The following is a 22,911-nucleotide window of genomic DNA, read 5'->3' as shown; positions in this document are numbered from 1 at the left end:
TATTGTGCTCTTATCAATGATATGTGATATTGCTCATTATTGGGCCATTGTTATTATTTTTTTTACATGTGTTTAGTGAAAAAAGCTGCAAAATTGGACAGATTCTGGCCAGGTAGCATTCTCTCCCGTCAATTGAATTACTTTTGCTCCCAGCCCACCGAGAAGGTGAAACATTATGTTGCACTTGAAATTTAGATGCAGTGTATGCCACACACAGTAAGATAGTATGAGATTCTCAAAAAGCTATCAAATCTAAATCTATTCTTCAGTCGTCCCTCGCCACACGCACTTCAAATATTGTGGCTTCACTACATTGCGGATTTTATTTGTATTTTTTTTATTTAAAAATAAGCATATTACACATATTCTTGGCTTAGATTCAGTTTTAAATGTAGTTGTATCTATCTGTCTTATATGAATTAACGTGCAGGATGTGTCTTGTCTTCTATTACAGTATTGTGTTGTGGCAATCAATACCGATAGTCACCAAGCAGGACTACCGTTTCTGGGTTAAGGGTGAACACCACTAAAAACAACACCGCGGCTAATCTTGCCGCTACTGTATCTTCACCATAAGAATCAAGTTGACCAACTTTTGGTGGGGCAACTTTTTGATGTGCTTAAACTTCAACTCCCGCCTCACCAATGACACATCTCTGCATTGGTGAGGCGGTGACACGAGTGATATTAAAAGACTTAAGGACCTGGCACTTCATGGTAAGAGGACTGCTATAAGCTATCTGCAATTGTCCGGGCACTGCTAAATGGAGATGAACTCTGTTGTCCCAAAGATACTTTTCATCTTCGACATAAATACTACAGTTCCGCATGACATTGGTGTGCGATGTGTAATGTCAACACAGGACAAGCACCGCTAACCACAAATATTACTATTGAGAACTTAATAATATTTATTTTTTTGCACAACATGGGGAGAGTTACATTCTTTTGAAAATCGCATTATTAACAAAGTAGAAGAATAAAATGAGCTGACATAACATCGGTAACCACTAGAGATGTCCGAAAATGGCTTTTTTGCCGATATCCGATATTCCGATATTGTCCAACTCTTAATTACCGATTCCGATATCAACCAATACCGATATATACAGTCGTGGAATTAACACATTATTACGCCTAATTTTGTTGCCCAACTCAAGTTATGGAAAAAATGCCAACATGGCACTGCCATATTTATTATTGAAATCACAAAATGCATTTTTTTTTTTTAACATGCCTCAAAACAGCAGCTTGGATTTTGGGACATATCTCCCTGAGAGAGCATGAGGAGGTTGAGGTGGGCAGGGTTGGGGGGGTGGGTTTGAGGTGGGGGGTAGGGGGTAGCGGGGGTGTATATTATAGCGTCCTGGAAGACATAGTGCTGCAAGGGGTTCTGGGTATTTGTTCTGTTGTGTTTATGTTGTGTTACGGTGCGGATGTTCTCCCGAAATGTGTTTGTCATTCTTGTTTGGTGTGGGTTCACAGTGTGGTGCATATTTGTAACAGTGTTAAAGTTGTTTATACGGCCACCCTCAGTGTGACCTGTATGGCTGTTGACCAAGTATGAGGCACGCAAAGGAAGTGCCTTTAAGGTTTATTGGCGCTCTATACTTCTCCCTACGTCCGTGTACACAGCGGCGTTTTAAAAAATCATAAATTTAACTTTTTGAAACCAATCCCGATAATTTTGAAACCGATAATGATAATTTCCGATATTACATTTTAAAGCATTTATCGGCCGATAATATCGGACATCCCTAGTAACAACCTAAATACATGTGTATGTTAAGTTTATTAGGTACATTTGTACAATTTGAACAACACTGCTCAGTCTGTGTGATTCTCAATACACTTTTTTTTTTGTGCGACATTTGCAACAACATATCAGTTTAAAAATCATTTATGAAGTATAGAGTGGAATGTCTAAAATCAAATGCAACAAGAGGTGTTTAATCAAAGCAGTTTAAGCATCGACATCATTCTTCAATTTAATTCAGCCTCCACAAATATCACAAAGCATATTTAGGGAGGCTTGAGCTCTGGGAGCATTTAAACTCATAAACTCGACAAGTAAGTTCTGCTCTTTCTTTGTGTTTTCTGTAATGTTTGTGTGATGGAATTATAGAGTATGGACAAGTGTGATGACTATCCTAGAACCTGACTTTGAGTTTTTTTTAATTATTTTTAAATGAGAAAAAATCGTTAAATATTCCTGGCTTGTGTTCAACATTGTAGGTTGCAATGTATATTTTTTGAGAATACATTAAGTGCTTTGAAAAAAACAACTTATATGAATTGCATATGCTGGTGACGGTTGAAAAAACATCCTTCTGAAAGGCGCCTGGATGAACCAGTGCACATTTCAAATTCAATTGATTGATAAGTCAAGCAGGAAAATAATAGAGCAAACCACTTTTTCAGCAGGCAAGCTACTTATCAAAGACCGAGTCGAAGTCATCTACCTCATGTATAAATTATATCAATGGACAAAGTGGACAGTGACGTGCAGTCACTAGAAGCAGGTGAGGCGGGGCCTCACCTGCCATCATGGAAAGAAAAAAAAATTAAAAAGAAAAAAATATATATTAAATTGTTAAATGTATCCAGTGATTATACTATAAAGTTATTTTCCATTTAACTTCACCAGTTTTAGATTATTTTTATTCAAAATCGCTGAATTTTCACATTTGCCATTCAAATACTGAGAAGAGACGGTGCGGTGAACAGCAGCCAGTCGAGGCACGTCACTCAGTGCCTCAACATGGACGGACTCGGCTAACTGCTGGTCTGCTGTGCAGTGAGACCGTATTGCTATACGAACTATAGTATACATTTTCATAGTTTAGTTAGCTGAGGTATGTAATGTACAGTGTATTTTGTCAACAACTGTATGTGTGTAAAGTATTTCTTGTGCTGAGCGATCATAAAACGGCTGCAAAAGACGCACTGGCTGAGGCTCGCCTCCTGCACCCCCGCCGTAGAACGCACGGCAACCCCTGATGGGAGTGTTATATCAACTAAAGCCCACACTTAAATTTTCCACGTGCAAGATTGAATCTATTTAAAAAAGTTATTTCATAAGAAGCCAAAAAGTGCAAAAACAATAATGTTCGTGTTGGAGGAGTTGTGAATGACTGCTGGGCCACAACATTAGGTACACCTGCAGACTGCAGGTGTATCTAATTCACAACTCCTCCAACACGAACATTATTGTTTTTGCACTTTTTGGCTTCTTATTAAATAACTTTTGTAACCTATTTTCATGGGCTTTCCTCTTTGTGATGTTAAGTTCCTGTTATGCGCTGTTATACAGTATATGCCTTGAGCTCTTATTTTGAAGGCGCTAAAAGCGGAATTTTGACACGTTGGAGTGGAGCGGAAGTTTTTGAAAGAAGGTAAATAAAGTGGTCCTCGTGTAAACTGGAGCCTCCGTGTTTGTTATTTTGTAGTTTCATACAGTATAGGCGACATTTATAAACCCTCGGTTACACTTTTTTAAATAGATTCAATCTTGCACGTGGAAAGTTGAAGTGAGGGCTTTAGTTGATATAACACTCCCATCAGGGGGTTCATTAATCCAGTACAACAGCGGCGCATTTATAAGTAAAGGTAAGACCATAATAACGTTTTTTTATTAAATGTGCTTTTTTGTGTGCTGCAGTTTGTATGTGTAAAGTTAAAGTTAAGTTAAAGTACCAATGATTGTCACACACACACTAGGTGTGGTGAAATCTGTCCTCTGCATTTGACCCATCCCCTTGTTCACCCCCTGGGAGGTGAGGGGAGCAGTGGGCAGCAGCGGCGCCGTGCTCGGGAATCATTTTTGGTGATTTAACCCCCAATTCCAACCCTTGATGCTGAGTGCCAAGCAGGGAAGAATGCTGGTATGAGCTTTTAAACATAACCCGTTAACTGCTGCCAATCAAATGGTGAATAAGATACTCTGTAGGGTTCATATGTTTGTAAATCTGACTGTGATGAAGTCAGTGCCTCACCAGCCATCAACCTCACCGCACGTCACTGAAAGTGGATACATGTTTATTAGAACGGACAGGTTTTTTGTTAACGTGAACAAGATGTTAAAGGTGTTCAATATGAATGTAAAGTGCTTATACCCCGTCTTTCTTGCAGGTAAGAATATATTTTGGTGTACCTTAAATGGTATTATTGAATAAACGCATTTTGCACAACGCGTTTTCAAAAAGTCCTACTCCTATATGAAAGTGTTTCGTTTCTAGCTTATTTGTCTTGCTCCAATACTTATTTGTATCCCCTTTAGAAGATTTAAATTGTAGGCAAACTCGGTGGCTCGCGAGCTTTTGTACGTTTTTTTTTCTGAGACCTTTATTTTATTTTTGCAGGCAAGATGTAGCAGGACTTTTACAGTGAAGACCAGAACTGTGCAGTTGGTCTTTGGATTTTGTGGTCTGTTAAAAGTGCCTCCTCGCCAGTTCCTTCCTATTTCGCGCTGGTATTACATCAGCGGTGATTTTACAAGTCCCTTGGTGGTTGTGTATGTCAATCAAGTGACAAATGTCATAGTGAAGATGGATGACAGGCTTATTAATGTCTTTTTTAATGCCTCGTGATCGACCCACAGTCTTTCTCCAATCGACCGGTAGATCGCAAGCCACCTTTAAATCATGATCGAAGTAATGGGCATCCCTGCAACAAGACATGATGTTGTCATATATCTCTAACCGAATGAATGTTTTCGAGTCATAATCCTGGCTTTGCAACGCCTCCATAAATTTAATTAGTACACAGACAAACACAAACAAACTGATGAGAAAGTAAGCCAGAGGTGATTAATGCAGTAAAGGCAAAGGCAAAGATAGTGCTATATTTTTGTACTATTACAATGTGATTTTGCAAGGCCAAACGGCCTAAAAAGTATTAAAAGCTCTTAAGTATGTCTATAGATTAGAGGAAAGTGGGTTGGATTCCTCTAGGTACTTTTTAAGAAGATAAAAGTCCAACTTTAAAATGTGATTGAAGGATTGAAGGTGGATAAACCTGCTGTTTGTAATAAATGTTAAGTTCCTCTACTGGTGGGGATTTTCTTCCTTATCTTTTTATCCCCGCTGCACGACCCCTTTCTCATAAACTACAAAAATATTTTTGTCTTTGAAATGAAACCGACACGGTCTCTTTTGATATTAATGTGATGCCAGTTAACAGTTTTGGGCATCAAACTTATCTTGGATATGGTAACAGGACAACCGTCGTAAGTGCGAGTAAGAAAGCGAGTTTTGGCCCCAAAACATTTGAATAACTATGGTATACCTGCCATAGACAGGGGAATAACATATCTATGGCAGGTATACCACAAGTAGCATATGATTTGCTCCCTCATGCAACAGAAATGACTAATTAAATTGATGCAATCACATCGTAACTGATGATTAAGCAGCTAAATCACTTCATATGATAATCACAGCAACAAACGCTCTTGGTACTGTAGGTGACAACGGCAATATTTATTCATTCTGTCACTTACCAGCCTGATTTTATAACAACAATTAGCTGACTTCATGGTCATATTTTTAGCTCAGAGCTTTTCTCGGTAGACAAATTCATATGAATCACATCTATTGAAAGCCTTTTTTTGGTTTCAATAATCTTTATTGTGCCTGAAACAGGAATGGCTATGCTGTTTACATAACATGACCATGTCAGGAAAGCTACCTCACATACCACTGCACTATTTTCCATAATAAAAAAAGGGAAATCAGTTTCATTGTAACTTTAACAGCACATTGGGAAAGTGATGGAAGAGATTATAAGGGACTGATTTATGTTGACACTCTGGCCCACTTTATGGAAAGGTTTTCATATTTTGCATTTCAAATTTATAGAGTAGTAGATTATATAAAGTTATTTTGGTGGTTTCCTACCTGAGCACAACCTAGAGCAGGCCTCGGCAAAATTCGGCCCGCGGGTCGAATACGGCCCGTTAAGCTTTTAGATTCGGCCCGCCGAATGTTTCCAAATTATACTTTTTTAAAAAACCTTTAACATCAAAACTATGAATGTGCAGTGCCATTTTAAAATTACCATACATTTTTAATTTGTTAAAATATTGAAATGATTGGAATCTACGCTTTTGAGTGACATAGGGACTATGACACAGCAGCTCCAGGCAGACAAGGCACAAAGCAGAGTGGGCGCGTTTGTTTACAGAGCAGCCAACCCTAGACACGGATGTCAGGGGCACACGCAGAAGCAGAATTTTACAGCAAAGTTCTGCAGAAAAGTGATGAGCCACTGCTCCTCCACATCGAGAGGAGCCAGATGAGGTGGTTCGGGCATCTGGTCAGGATGCCACCCGAACGCCTCCCTCGGGAGGTGTTTAGGGCACGTCCAACCGGTAGGAGGCCACGAGGAAGACCCAGGACACGTTGGGAAGACTATGTCTCCCGGCTGGCTTGGGAACGCCTCGGGATCCCCTGGGAAGAGCTGGACGAAGTGGCTGGGGAGAGGAAAGTCTGGGCTTCCCTGCTTAGGCTGCTGCCCCCGCGACCCAACCTCGGATAAGCGGAAGAAGACGGATGGATGGATGGATGTTTTAAGCTAGTGTATGTTTAACAATGCCTGCGCACAAAAATACGCTGCGACTTATTTATGCGTTAAATACAGAAATAGCACCCGTGACTGACACGGCGCCTTTTAATACGGTGCGCCCTATGGTCGCGGACATACGGTATAGTGGCTTCCATAACGGGAACCGGTTCTCAAAAAGGTATTCAAATCCATGGAATCGGTTCTTTTCTTATCGAAGCGTCGGGACAACCGGTTTTCGAACATCATCCTATGGCTTGATGATCTTTTCCGCCGTTCTCACCACTCTCTGCAGAGACTTCCAATCTGGGGCACTGCAGGCTCCAGTCCAGACAGAGATGCAGTTGGTCTGTAGGCTCTTTATAGTGTCTCTGTAGAATGTGGTGAGAATGGGGGAGGGCGCTGTGCTCTTTTCATCCGACGTAAAAAGTGCATGTGCTGCTGAGCTCTTTTTATAAGAGCTCCGGTGTGTAGGGGCCAGGTCAGATTGTCAGTTATCTGCACCCCCAGGAACATGGTGCTGCTAACGATCTCCACTGCTGTGCCGTTGTTGCTTAGAGGTGATTTAAACATTTCAAAAGTGTACTTCTACATGTAAACAGTACACTATGTACTTTATTATGATATATGCTATACTCCTCAGAGTAATCTAATCATTAATGCACAGAAAAACTGTGTCAATATTAAAATATAACTTTAAATCACTTTTTGGCACCCACTAAGTTGTTGCTTGGGAATGATTTCAACTTTATAAAAGGCCTTTTAACATGTAAACAGGAACAGTATGTAGTTTATTATGATATATATAATACTCCTAGGGGTGATCTAGTTATTTATGCATATAAAAGCTATGTCAATATTTTAAAATATTACCTTAAATCACTGTTTGGCAGGCAAAAATACATTGATTTAATGAATAGATCCAAACATGTTATTACTATTTATTATATGCATGAACAAAGTACACTTAATTTTCTGTATGTAGCATTTAAACAAGGAAAAGGTTTAGCACATCAACATCAGATCAATAACAATCTCATTAATACCATTCAAATGGTATTAAGTTGTGGACAGACAAAGCTCCAGCAGTGCAGCTTTAGCGAGTGGTGCGCGCTCCCGTGACAGTCATAAATTTTTGGCAGGGAATCAATTTTGGGCACAACACCGGTTCTCCAGCGTTCATAAACAAATTATAATAAAGGCATGCATTGTAACTCAATTTCACAACAGAAATACATACCTGCTTTGCTAGAGACATGGCATAAAAAATAAAAACTGCCTGAATAATATAAAGTATATTTGTATTTACATGTGCAGAAAAACATTTCTTAACTGCATCATTCCTGACCATAAGATCGTGCTACTTTTAGTTACACAAATGTTTTGCAGGTAGTCTAAATAAAGGTGCTTTCAAATAAACTTTAAAGAGGCTTTACGTTTTATACTTTGGATTTTAGTTGACAAATCTTACTGTAATTGTAGTTGACTAAAATGTTGTGTTATTTCATTGACTAAAAATAGGCTAAAACAAAATCAATTTAAGATCACTGAAATTAGACTAAAACTAAAATAAATTCCATCAAAAGACTTTGACTAAAACTAAATTAAAAACTGCTGTCAATATCAACACAGTCAGGCAGAAAAGTAACTGTTTTGTTGTTCTGCTCCTTTTGTTCCCTAGCGGGTCTCCCAGTATGAATGAATACTTCAGTGTTCAGGTTGACATCAGTGCTTCTGTTCCCAATAGAAGTGAAGCTGTACAGTTCTTTATGCTTGCCACAACGCTTGTAGCTGGTCTTCTTGATTACATGCAAGAGTTGAATAAATGGACACAGCACTACACTTAATGTGTTTGTTTTTTTAGATTTTGGGATGAGCTGTGCCTTTTTAGTAAGAGGAAGATTATTTCTACGTACTGTAGGAGTGGTCATAGAGCCATTGTTCAGCGTGAAGCAAATACATTGTAGGTTGAAAAAGTTTGCCCCAACTCGCTCCGAAAAAAGGTTATGCCCTGCCTTAAATGTTTTTTTCTGCAGCTGAGTCTGTAAAGGCTGCTCGCTCTCTTTGGTCCAGTTCAATGCTGCATAATGCTGTACCATATTCAAGTGGCATAATACAGGTATGTGCAACAATGTGTATTAGCTCCTTGGGATTTGATAATAACGTGATTAATGGAGGGTTAAAAACTTCATTTCACACTAATACTAAACCCTGTCGCCCCAAATCCCAGCTCATTTAACACGCCTCTGGTGCCCATTTCACCTAAGCCCATTCTCACACAATCTCACTGTGCTTGAATCTGTGTCTCATTCCCTCTCAAACCTCTGTCCAAAATCAGCAATTTATGTTAACCGCTTGAGCACCATTGCATATCTCCTGTGGTATATTTTTTAAGAGCGGTCAGTCACACTATAAATGTACTTCGAAATGAACAAGGAAGCCAGAAAATACTCAGTTAGATTTAGTTTGCTAACATGTGATTGATACCCTGTTGTACTAAATTAAACCCAATATTAAAAGAAGTATTTGGATACCAGGTTAAAAAAAACACACTTACGTGATTAATTATTTTGTCTCTTTGTCTCTGGCTCTCAAGAAGACGGACACTTTTCCTTCCTTCTCCCCTTACCTGCTTTTGCTTGTCTCATCTTGTCTTAACTTTATTGGAGCCTCTTTTTGTAATGTTGTCCAAAATCTAAACAATAGAATTGATAAACTTTCCTGTTAACGAAATTGACATGATCTTCTCTTCTCTTGAGTTCGAGGGAACCTGCCTGTTTGTTGCTGGACACAAACTCTTGGGAGAAGTTGACAGCAGCATGCCTGGCGATTCTTTCAGACGAGGACGTTGAAGACATTTACTTATTCGGAACCATGATAACAGGACATCTGCTGATTCGAGTAAATGTTGCCTTTGTGTATCAATAAATTGGAAGATGCTAGCAGCTGCTCAAGGTACCTTAAAGCTGGTACAAAGATTGAAAGATGGGTAGAGCTATGGGCACTCAGACTTGTGGTTTTAACTAAATCACAAACTGGATAACAGCATCACGTGCATATGCCTCACAATACGAAGGTCATGGGTTTGATCCTGCACTCGGGATCTTTCTGTGATGAGTTTGCATGTTCTCCCCGTGACTGCGTGGGTTCCCTCCGGGTACTCCGGCTTCCTCCCACCTCCAAAGACATGCACCTGGGGATAGGTTGATTGGCAACACTAAATTGGCCCGAGTGTGTATGTGTATGTGAATGTGAATGTTGTCTATCTGTGTTGACCCTGTGATGAGTTGACGACTTGTCCAGGGTTTACCCCGCCTTCCGCCCGAATGCAGCTGAGATAGGCTCCAGCGACCCCCCCGCGTCCCCGAAAGGAACAAGCAGGAGAAAATTGATGGATGGATGGAAACTGGATAACATATTGAAGAAGCTGTCTGATTTGCAAGGTGTAGTATGATTAATTTTAGGACCAGAAATGGACAATAAGAGTGAAAAGTTAAAATGTGTTTCCAATCGCTCAAACCCAAACATTTTAATATGGATTGTTTTCCCTGCTGGAGTGACCTGGCGAGATCAATGCCAAGAGACTGTCCTAGAGGACAGCACAGCTCCAAATTCCTTTTCCCATCTTTCATGGATTTGTTCTGTTGTTTTACTTTTGTTGGACTGACTGGCTATGTTATTGTGTTAATAGTCTGCAAGCACCGAGGTCATGGAACAAAGCGAATCATCAGGCTTACACACGCAAAATTCATTAACCGAAATTACACACCACACACACGTACCCAACCCCCCACAACCCACGCCTTTGTCGCTTCACTCCCCCTGGTATGCTGGACAACGGAGCAGTGCCCCTGGTGGCAGCAGCTTTGAGCCGGATGCGGCCATCACTTTTTGAGTTACCTATAGCAGAATTAAATAATTGAAGTGAAGCCTCTTGTCAGTTATCCAATGTCTTTGTTTCTGTCGGTGGAAGCAGAGCCGCTAGCATACACACACACAGAAGGTGAAACTGGTAAAGTAAATATTGGGTAACGTAGTAGAAATAATCCGGATCAGCCAGGATGCAGCCAGAGGTAGGGTACACTGGTGTGTACACATTGAATAGAAAGAGTAACACCAACAAATTCTCGAGCAACTAATAAACTGTCTAGCTCAACCACCTGTCCTAGCCTTCCCGTATTTTTTCCCAGCCACTTGTACTTCACACCGACGCTTCAAACAAATGGCTAGGAGCCGTGCTGTATCAGAAGCAGGATGGGAAGCTACGTGTAATCGCATATGGTTCACATACCTAGTCAGCAGCAGAGAGGAACCACAACCTCCATTCAGGTAAACTGGAATTCCTCGCTCTGAAGAGGGCAATCACAGACTATCTTTGTTATGCACCCTTCTTCACAGTTTACAGCGACAACAACCCCTTGATTTATGTATTGTCCACTTCTAAGTTAAATGCCACAGGGAGTAGATGGGTTGCAGAATTAGCTGATTTTAACTTCACCATTAAGTACCGCCCTGTCTAAAATGCCAGTTAATTTAGAAACCATAATGAGTGAGTACACAGAAGAAATGTCTTGTGATGCAGTTGGAGCGACTGCTCAGGCAGTAGATACACCACCAGACTCAAGTGCCTCGTGGTCAATAGCTATATCGGTCACATACCTGCCAGGTGCTAGAGACATCTCAGTTATGTCATTAACACCTGCACATATATGCCATGATCAGCAATATGACTTCCATATCAGGCCAGTGCTGCAATGTAAGGTGTCTGGAGCAAGACCCTGAGAACATTCAGTGTACAGAGCCGTCTCAGAGAGTGGGACAAACTGGAGACGGATAGAAGTGGAGCATTATGGAGAAAAAACGCTAGAAGAAAACAGCTGTTATTGCCTGAAAAACACAGAGCTACAGTATTAAAGAAGCAACATGACCAAATGGGATATCAATAGACTGACAGAACAGTGTAATTGATTAGAGACGGCTTTTTCTGGCCCTACTGCAGCGAGAAATAGAGCAATATGTAATGAGCTGTACTTGCCTAAAACAGAAAAAACCTAGCCGTGAGACAAAGGCCTCTCTTACAAGTATTGTCACCACACAGCCCTTCGAGCTTGTTTCAGTGGACTTCCTTCATCTCGATAGGTGCAGGTGTGGCCATGAGTATGCATTGGTAGTTATAGACCACTTTACCCGCTTTGCGCAGGCATACCCTACATCTAAATCTGGAAAAACTGTAGCTGACAAAATATTTAATGATTACACCCTTAAATTTGGATTTTCAAAACACATCCATCACGATCAGAGGGGCGAGTTTGAAAACCAACTCTTCTCACAACTGAGCAAATATTGTAGTGTGGCTGGGTCGAGGACTACCACTTATTATCAGCAGGGAAATGGAAAAGTTGAATGTTTCAACTGTACACTAATGCAGATGCTGAAAACTATCGCAGACAGAGACAAGACAAACTGGAAAGACTCCCTAAATAAGCTAACATTCGCTTATAACTGCACACAAACAGAGGTAACCGGCTTCTCCCCATTCTACCTAATGTATGGCCATTACCCAAGGTTACCCATTGACATGTTGTTTAACTTGCCCACTGAAGCAGGTAGGGGTAGTCACAGAGAGTATGTTAACCAGTGGAAAAAAGGAATGCAAGAGGCATACATAATTGCACGGCAAAATGCACACAAATCTGCCCAGAGAAACAGGAAGATATATGATGGGTGTGACAGTCCGCCAGCACCTGCAAAAGCCGCAACTGTTGGCGGGACTCCTGGAGTCGCTGGCGGCTCCGTGAGCGACCCCACGAGAGCCCACAGAAGATCGTCCTTCCCCGCCTCCGGTGGTCCAGCCAGATTGGGCGCCAAATGTGACAGTTCCTGGCTGTCGTGCGGGTTCTCAGGACCACCAAGGAAGAACATTATTGCGCAGGTTAGAATTTTTTATTTTTCAATAAGTCAAAGTCTCCCGCGGGTTGCTTTTCAGCCTTGCAGTGTCCTGCTTCCTCTGTCGCTCCAACTTTTCAGTCGCGTGCGTCTTCGTCTTCCTGTGGCTCTCTCTCGCTCTCGTTCAGCATCCGATCTCTTTTGCTTCTCCTGTGATCTCCGCCTCTCTCCTTGACGTTTCCGGCTGACGCCCTTTTACACAGTGTGAGGTGATTATTAAATTGTGCCCAGCTGGGCGCTCCACGCACCTGGTAACAATAGCGGCGTCGATCTCGGCGCGCACCGCCTCGCCGCTTGCTCACCGTTCACGCTTCCTCGCCGCCATCTTGGGCCTGCCTCGCTGTCGGACTGCCGGCTTCAACTCTCCACAATGGGAAGGTGAGGAGTTCAGTGTTATACCCAGGTGACCGTGTGCTAGTGCAGAACATGACTCTTCGCGGGGGCACAAGTAAACTCGGAAATCAATGGGAAAACACTATTTATACTGTGGTTCGACAAGTCGGAAAGGAAAGTTAAGGATTCTCCACCGTAACCTTCTCTTGCCATGTGATCACCTGCCGCTGGAAGCTGAAGTGCGTCCAACTTCGACAGTTAAAAGTAAAACGACAGTGACTGATAAAGTGGAAGAGGATTCAGAGGAAAATAATGATGAGGATGATTACTATTTCATAGACTCGCCACCTCGGTTCCCAGCTCAGCAATCTGAACCAACTCAAGAGATGCCTGTCATGATACACGACGCTAGTGAACTTGACCGAAGCTGAGCTTCAACACCATTGCCATTAGAGGACATTCATGACAACCAACAGGAAAATCAAGTTGCTCAGTGACAACTCAACTGATATTGAGTAGTGTACACCACTACCTATAATGAATAACACGAGAGGAAGCGAAGCAGAGGTGAGATATGAGCGACAGCAAAGACCACCAAAGATCTTCCAATATGACAAATTTGGAACTCCATCCTGTTACAGTATTGCTTATACACTCCTTGATGCAATACCTGAGATATGGACACAACCAGTGTCAACGACCAGCACCTACTTGTACGGGACGTAGACGTATACCCACTTACAACAGTTACCACTGCTTAAGACTTTGGGAAGTGCAAAAACTAAATGTATCAAAAGAGTTCCAGTCTGTAAACCCTTGTTTGCTCATATTTGAAGTGCAACAACATAATGTATCAAAATACTTCCAGCTTTTAAACCAGTCTTGGCACATGTTTAATGGTGGTTAAAAATCTACTGTTAAACATAAGGATCTTGAGGACAACATTTAATTTTAAAACAGAGTATGTGACAGGATGTAATTATAGGCACTAGTAGAATGCAGTAATTGTAAATAGCAGAGTAATCTCTTGAGTTGAATGGCTACCTCATTTTATAATTGCAGTCTTAAAATGTTTATTGTTAATGGCACCAGTAAATCATTGTATTACAAACCCTGTTTCCATATGAGTTGGGAAATTGTGTTAGATGTAAATATAAACGGAATACAATGATTTGCAAATCTTTTTCAACCCATATTTAGTTGAATATACTACAAAGACAACATATTTGATGTTCAAACAGATACATTTTTTTTTTTTGCAAAATATCATTAACTTTAGAATTTGATGCCAGCAACACGTGACAAAGAAGTTGGGAAAGGTGGCAATAAATACTGATAAAGTTGAGGAATGCTCATCAAACACTTATTTGGAACATCCCACAGGTGTGCAGGCAGATTGGGAACAGGTGGGTGCCATGATTGGGTATAAAAGTAGATTCCATGAAATGCTCAGTCACAAACAAGGATGCTCACCACTTTGTCAACAAATGCGTGAGCAAATTGTTGAACAGTTTAAGAAAAACCTTTCTCAACCAGCTATTGCAAGGAATTTAAAGATTTCACCATCTACGGTCCGTAATATCATCAAAGGGTTCAGAGAGTCTGGAGAAATCACTGCACATAAGCAGCTAAGCCCGTGACCTTCGATCCCTCAGGCTGTACTGCATCAACAAGCGACATCGGTGTGTAAAGGATATCACCACATGGGCTCAGGAACACTTCAGAAACCCACTGTCAGTAACTACAGTTGGTCGCTACATCTGTAAGTGCAAGTTAAAACTCTCCTATGCAAGGCGAAAACCGTTTATCAACAACACCCAGAAACGCCGTCGGCTTCGCTGGGCTTGAGCTCATCTAAGATGGACTGATACAAAGTGGAAAAGTGTTTTGTGGTCTGACGAGTCCACATTTCAAATTGTTTTTGGAAACTGTGGACGTTGTGTCCTCCAGACCAAAGAGGAAAAGAACCAGAGAATGGAACCATCCGGATTGTTCTAGGGGCAAAGTTCAAAAGCCAGCATCTGTGATGATGTGGGGGTGTATTAGTGCCCAAGACATGGGTAACTTACACATCTGTGAAAGTGTCATTAATGCTGAAAGGTACATACAGGTTTTGGAGCAACATATGTTGCCATCCAAGCAACGCTACCATAGACACCCCTGCTTATTTCAGCAAGACAATGCCAAGCCACGTGTTACATCAACGTGGTTTCATAGTAAAAGAGTGCGGGTACTAGACTGGCCTGCCTGTAGTCAAGACCTGTCTCCCATTGAAAATGTGTGGCGCATTATGAAGCCTAAAATACCACAGCGGAGACCCCCGGACTGTTGAACAACTTAAGCTGTTCATCAAGCAAGAATGGGAAAGAATTCCACCTGAGAAGCTTAAAAAATGTGTCTCCTCCCAAACGTTTACTGAGTGTTGTTAAAAGGAAAGGCCATGTAACACAGTAGTGAACATGCCCTTTCCCAAATACTTTGGCACGTGTTGCAGCCATGAAATTCTAAGTTAATTATTATTTGAAAAAAAAAAAAGTTTATGAGTTTGAACATCAAATATGTTGTCTCTGTAGTGCATTCAATTGAATATGGGTTGAAAAGGATTTGCAAATCATTGTATTCCGTTTATATTTACATCTAACACAATTTCCCAACTCATATGGAAACAGAGTTTGTATATGGAGCTAATGTTATTGTAATGCCAGCATTAATAAGACCCATTGTAGTACTGGAGGGCTTCAGCAGGTGCCGCATTGAGCTGGAAGCTATACTGGGGACACCTGACTTCCTCCTTGCAGTCATTACAGACGTGACCAGAACGAAGTTGTGTCCGTGTATCTGTATACTCAAACATCTCCCTTCTCAGGTACAAGCGCCTTTATGTAAACCCCTGAGTGTGTCTTTATAGTATTTAAAAATGTTTGAAGTGGGTCGGTTTAGTATTAAGGAAGGATAAGTGACTTTTGTTACTAAAGCCGTACAAGACTACTTACTGTATGTGGTTAATTTCCGTATTTACTTATTGAGACATCTTCCGTTATTGTTACGCTAAGTTAAAATCTATTAGTGCAAAGAACAGGAATACCTACTCAATTGTTATTTGAATGTATATTTGTATAATACTGGAGTGCATTTCATGATTATTTGTTGCAATACTGGGTACTTGTACATGTTTTGTATTTGATTTATTACTTGCAGTCATTACAGACGTGAGCAGAACGAAGTTGTGTCCGTGTATCTGTATACTCAAACATCTCTCTTCTCAGGGCGATTACACACTTACACACCTGGACAGTAGTAATATATTTGTGAAAATACTTTTTATAAACTTTAGCTCAGCCTTAAATACAGTCATTCCATATAAGTTTGTGCAAAAAATAAAAACACCTATGTCTGGGCAGTTCACTGTATTTGTGGATACTGGACTTCCTCAAAAACCTTCCACAAACTGTCTAAGTGGGGAAATATACCCTCACCCTCAGCACAGGCATACCACAGGAATGTGTCCTGAATCAAATACTCTTCTCCATTTTCACCCATGACTGTTCCCCCTCACAAGCACTAACACCATTGTTAAGTATGATGATGATGCCACTGTTGTGGGACTCACTAAAGAGAACAACTAAACAGCCTACTGAGAGGAGATCTGACACCTGACAGACCGCTGTATTGACAATAACCTGGAGCTCAACATCTCCAAAACAAAAAAAGATCATAGTTGACTTCAGGAAATCTAAACGGACAGTACACTTTACCCTCTGCATTCTAGGGCAGGAGGTCAAGAGCGTGGACAATATCAGGTTCCTGGGCGTGCACATCTCAGCAGAGCTTTCCTGTAACACGCACACAAAACGTCAGATATGGAAGGTCCAACAGGGATTGTATTTCCTGAGGTGGCTGAAACCAGTCTTAATTTTGTTGACTAAGAATTATCGTCGAAGTTATCGCCAATTGCCTATTTTCCCTTGACTAAATAGGCCGATAACAAATCACAACAAATGCATGTTGATGAAAACAATGCCAAAATAAACTGCCAATTTAGTCGATTAAATATTTAAACGGTACAGTGGCCATGACTCAAATTGTGCACACTCAGTGCACAATATAGAATAAAACAAACTTGTTTCTTCATGTGACCATGTTATACATATAATAATCAACATATGAAAAAAATGCATAATTTCAGCTAAAATAACAACACACAATGAGGTTAGTGTGAAATGTACACATTGAAATATTCATGGAGTGCATGTCTTGTTAACAATGTAGTTTTTGAGATGCTCTACAATAATAAACATTTAATAAAAGTGCTTTCAGGACAACTTTATATTTTACTCAACAAAATGTACTGTAATTTTAGTCAACTAAAACTAGACTAAAACTAAATTAATTCAGATGACTAAAATATGACAAACTAATACATTTTCATCAAAAGACTATGACTAAGAATAAATCAAAAACTGTTATCAAAATTAACATTGGCTGAAACAGGTCCTTCTCCCTCCACTCCTGCTCACAAACTTCTACAGGTCAATTATAGAAATCATTCTGTTGTACTGCTGCACTGTGTGGTTTGCCAGCCGCACTCAAGAGAACAGGAACAACCTGCAGAAGTTGGTGAAAACAGCAGAACGCATCATCGGCTCCCCACTGCTAGCTCTCACCGACATTTACACTGGCTGTCTGACAAAGAAGGCCAGCATCGCACTGGATCATAATCACATACTAAACAGACTAAAACAGCTTATATCCACAGGCTATAACCTTTATCACCCCCATCATTCAACTGACAAGGCAAACTAGGACTATGTGTATATGTGTCCCATTTACTTTTGTATCTATTTTTTGAAATTGCATACTTTTATATTGTCATATATATTATTAGTATACTAGTTTTTATTTATTGTTAATTTAAATGATGATGCTGCTATCCGTGGTGCTGCTAAACTGCATTGCATAGTCTTTTTGAAAGCAATGACAATAAATAAATACATTCATTCCTTCAAAAAAAAAGAACTGGTAGCGCGACATCTACCTTGAAACTTATCACTCTGTGGATTCACTTCGACAACCAGCTGCTTCAGTGCTTGTGATTGTGCCATGGATCGTGTACCAGGTTCCTTGCTTCCCTATTTTGCTCTACAACATCTGTGATTCCAAACAGACATCCCTTGAGGGGTACCCCTCAAGGGGGGCCTAGCACAGCTATCAGCCCTAGCCTCCCCCCCAGGAAGTGGATACCGGACGCTACCTGTGCGATCTGGAACCGTCTTTAAGGGTGGGAGGGGGGAGATTCACAGGTGGGTGGATTCCTCCCTTCTTGATTGTCCATAGAGTCTATTGCTCCTCCCCACATGAGATTGTGTGGGAGAACAGGAAGAAAAAATCAGTGCAGTGGATGGAGCAATATTCATTAGGTGCCGCACCAGAGTCTTTGGGGGCGGAGCTTGAGTCCTGGAGGACAGGGACAGACCTGGTGAGCGAGTCTGTAAAAAAATGTCCTGATATTCTGCTATGGTTGCAAGTATGTCCTTAGCAGGAGGCTGACAGAAAGAATTGCAAAAAAAAACCTCTTGCTGTCTGACGTCATTACCGGTGACGACATCAGAGGGCACCAGCAGAGTGACGTCATCGGCGTTGGTGTCCATTTTGCTCACAGCGCAGTCGGTGAAATGTTTGGCAAAATGACTGAGTGGATTACAAAACATCAGCAGCAAGGACGACTGGGCTGCTTGTGGCTTGCTTCGGTCTGGAGGAGGAATTTGCGGGATTGGTGCGTCCTGACAGCGAGTCGAAGCCTTCTTGGACGGCTTCCGTCCTTGCTGACGCGTCCGGTACGGCGATGTGGCGATTTCAAAGGGAGTTGATGGGGACCAGCGAACCTCCGTGGCCCCACATCATGTTCTCCCTCTCCTTGGGCGAATATCGGAGCGTCTCCGCTTCCATTGCTCTTAGCACCCTCCACGTACCTTCATTAAACTCCTCGAAGTCTGTTGCGAGAAAACTGTATTCAGCTGACTTCCTTTTGTCACGTCGGGGTCGTATTTTACTGCGTGGGTCATTCTCCCGGGATGCAGACGGAACCGCGGTCGAAGCGTGCAGGTAAGAATATGATTTAATGTCCATTAGTCATACACCGTACAAACATACAAGAAACAAACAAGACGCGTGCAAATCGCATGGGAAGCTAAAGCGAGACTTGGCACAGGAATCAAAAGCATAGAAACCATAATTCATCCAACGTAATTTATAGCATATAAGGAAGCCAGACCGAGCAGCACGTGAGCGTGCCGAACACTAATCAGAGGCAGGTGAAACTAATTAGCACCCATTGTAACCAAAACACAAACCCAGGGGTGCTGAAAACAGAACTGAGGTAGTGGAACTAATAGAACATAACTAAACAAAACATGATCCGGGCAACGGATCATGACAGGTTAATCGTTAACAACCCTAGTTTCAGCCCTACAAACATAAGTGTCAAACATGTTACAACTGTCCCTGTTCTCCTACTAAGTCAACCATCGGGATCAAATAATTTCACCTCAATCTAATACACATCAATTTATAACCTTTAATTATTTGTGTGTATGTTTCATACAGTTTTTCTATCTCTATAATAAAAAATAAAACTACTATATAAAATATGGTCTGTTCTTTATCTTTGTAAAGGGGTTAATTCACAAAATCTGCAGGTGATAAAATACTTATTCTACTGTCCCCAATGTAAATACAGTCCTTTTTTTTTTCTTTTTTTTTTTTTTTTAAATACAGTACTTTAAAGTCTTTGTTAAAAAGTAGAATCAATAGATCACATATTTCCAATAAGGGAATTATTCAGCTTAAAGGTTCTTTTTTTTTATTATTGAAAACACATTTTTGTGTAAATTATTATTGTTATTATAGTCATTGATACAAGCTACAGATTCATTTGCTTACACCGAAGAGGTATACACGCCAAACAACACATGCTTAGAAGAACAAACATAATTTCCTAGAGATGTACTTGACTCTGAAAGCTACGTATTAATTGTAGTTTCATCATTTGAGTTAAATGACTAGTGGCGTGAAGTTGGCCCCCACATTACACACATAAACTAGGCTCAAAGGTTTGTGCTGTTTTATGCCGTTAAAAATGTCATTTGTGTTGATTTCATTACTGAGTTATAAAAGATTATGTTGTAAGTCATTTCAAGTTCTTTCTGGACTTGCAAAAGGAATTAGGCCCTGCCCTTTGCAGTGACTAGTGGGCCGTGTTGCGGAAGTACGGGATCCGTTGCACTCTACTACGTGACATGTGCAACTAGAACAGGAGCCCTGTTCGCATTGCCAGCAGTAACATAAGCTTGTTCATGGTGAACCTCCATCAGGGCTACTATCTGCCATTGGTTTCAATCACAGTTTTCTATGACAGAATTACTGCAGCCAAGGCGTTAAGAGTGTCCAGTTTGGGGGCCTTAGGATCTCATCTATGCTTTTTGCAGAAGATGTGGTTCTGATGGCCTCATCAAGCTCTCCATCAGATCTCTAGGGTTTGCTGGGGCTGGATTGTAAAGCTGATACTCAGCACCTCAAAGTCTGTGGCCATGGTTCTTTGACGGAAAAGGGTAGATTTCACATTTTCGGGTTTGGAGCGAGGTCTGTCACCGGGAGGAGGAGTTTGTATATTTTGTGATCTTGTTCAGGAATGAGGGAAGGCGGGAACGCGAGCTTGAGAGGCGAATCAGCGCAACATAAGCAGTCATACGTTGTGGTGAAGAAAGAGCTGAATTGAAAAGCTTTTCCGCATTCCCTGGATTCCTACACGTGTGCAGATGCAGAGAGAACACAAACTCAAATGGGGAGCACGTCCTGCCGGTGTTGGCACTCAACAATGTCAAAAGAAAAGTCTCTCTAGACTCTATTTTTTTAGCCCTTAGTCATGCTAGACAGAGGGACAAGCAAGCATGTAGCCAAAACATATCATTGTCTGATAACAGTGATGCGGTCTTTTACGCACGCTGAGGACATAGAATTTAAACTAAGTGAAATGAGAAGACTGGCTGACGCAGCTCTGGAAAGGTTTGTTAATATGATGGTAAGTGTGGTCTTGGAGTTCTGCGTCCATACACAGTGGCCCCTGGCGTGAGCGGTCCCACTTCAAGGGGCTTCAAGGTGAGCCACTGATGCACTTCTATCGCTGTGGGCTGTATAAGTGCCAAATATTATCTGCAGAGGAGCCTGCTATTTACATTTAAATATTGCGGACAATGGTCCTCATTTAATCATGGCAGACAAAATTGAGATTGTGATTAAAATTGGATTAACTGTACAACCCTATTCCCATGTACATAAACAGAATTAATCCAAGATCACAGAAGCTCCCCAAACCACCAAAACACTCCCTTGCCCTCCTCCTTTTGAAGCCTCTCTCATGTGTCTACTGACAAATTGTTCCCTCAAAAGAGGAGCGCTGACCGGAGACGAAGTGGAACAATTAATTTCACGCTTGTCCTCCTCAGAAGCCTGTTGGTCCAAGCCCGCATCTGGTGGCATTGAGAAATATCTCACAGGGGGACCGTGTATATCGTATACACATACTGTACTGTAAATGCTAGTAACACAGATGAAGCTCATAGTTCATAAGCTCTTCTCCTGGCTCACTGACCACACCTTTCCAGCTGTTCCAACATATAGGACTCTATCGCTGTGTAGTAGTGTTGCAAGCAGGAGGAATGTAAGGACTGTGAAAATACAGGTGTGATGCTTTGACAGATCATTCAATGATATCCTAACAGCATTGTAAGTACCATCACTATGGTTGGGTGACACAAAGCTGGCACTTTCACATCCTCAATTTTAAATAGAACACTGTTTTTTATTAAATAAAGATCAAATTATTTCACTGCATCACAACACGCAGTGGGCATGCATTGGCTCATTTAACATTTGTTGCATGATATGTACATCCACAACAAAGTAATCGAGCTGCGGCAACACATTAAGGATGACTGCGGCAACAAACTAAACATTTTCCATATTCTGTGTATAAACAGTATGTATAAACATACATGTATGTCTATATATGTATGCAAATATATATATATATATATATATATATATATAAATATATATATATACAAATCACATTTCCATATGAGTTAGGAAATTGTGTTAGATGTAAATATAAACGGACTACAATGATTTTCAAATCATTTTACACCCATATTCAGTTGAATATGCTACAAAGACAACATAATTGATGTTCAATCTGATAAACATTTTTTTTTTTGCAAATAATCATTAACTTTAGAATTTGATGCCAGCAACACGTGACAAAGAAGTTGGAAAAGGTGGCAATAAATACTGATAAAGTTGAGGAATGCTCACCAAACACTTATTAGGAACATCCCACAGGTGTGCAGGCTAATTGGGAACAGGTGGGTGCCATGATTGGGTATAAAAACAGCTTCCCAAAAAATGCTCAGTCTTTCACAAGAAAGGATGGGGCGACGTACACCCCTTTGTCCACAACTGCGTGAGCAAATAGTCGAACAGTTTAAGAACAACGTTTCTCAAAGTGCAATTGCAAGAAATTTAGGGATTTCAACATCTACGGTCCATAATATCATCAAAAGATTCAGAGAATCTGGAGAAATCACTCCACGTAAGCGGCAAGGCCGGAAACCAACATTGAAGGACCGTGACCTTCAATCCCTCAGACGGCACTGTATCAAAAACCGTAATCAATCAATCAATTGTTTTTGGAAATATTCGACATTGTGTCATCCGGACCAAGGAGAAGCGAACCATCCAGACTGTTATCGACGCAAAGTTCAAAAGCCAACATCTGTGATGGTATGGGGGTGCATTAGTGCCCAAGGCATGGGTAACTTACACATCTGTGAAGGCACCATTAATGCTGAAAGGCACATACAGGTTTTGGAACAACATATGCTGCCATCTAAGCGCCGTCTTTTTCATGGACGCCCCTGCTTATTTCAGCAAGACAATGCCAAGCCCAAATGTGTGGCGCATTACGAAGCGTAAAATACGACAGCGGAGACCCCGGACTGTTGTACTGAAGCTCTA

General features: G+C 41.1%; 1 protein-coding gene across 2 annotated transcripts in view; it reads right to left on the bottom strand.

Annotated features, from left to right (window-relative positions):
- The window catches only part of cacna2d3a (calcium channel, voltage-dependent, alpha 2/delta subunit 3a), a 303,523-nt gene that overhangs the window by 236,234 nt on the left and 44,378 nt on the right, over positions 1 to 22,911 (bottom strand). The gene's annotated exons all lie outside the window — the stretch shown is intronic.

The sequence above is a fragment of the Nerophis lumbriciformis genome, linkage group LG01 (genome assembly GCF_033978685.3).
Source record: "Nerophis lumbriciformis linkage group LG01, RoL_Nlum_v2.1, whole genome shotgun sequence".
NCBI lineage: Eukaryota > Metazoa > Chordata > Actinopteri > Syngnathiformes > Syngnathidae > Nerophis > Nerophis lumbriciformis.
The sequence above is the reverse complement of the archived record's forward strand: the minus strand, read 5'-3'. Positions and strand labels throughout refer to the sequence as shown.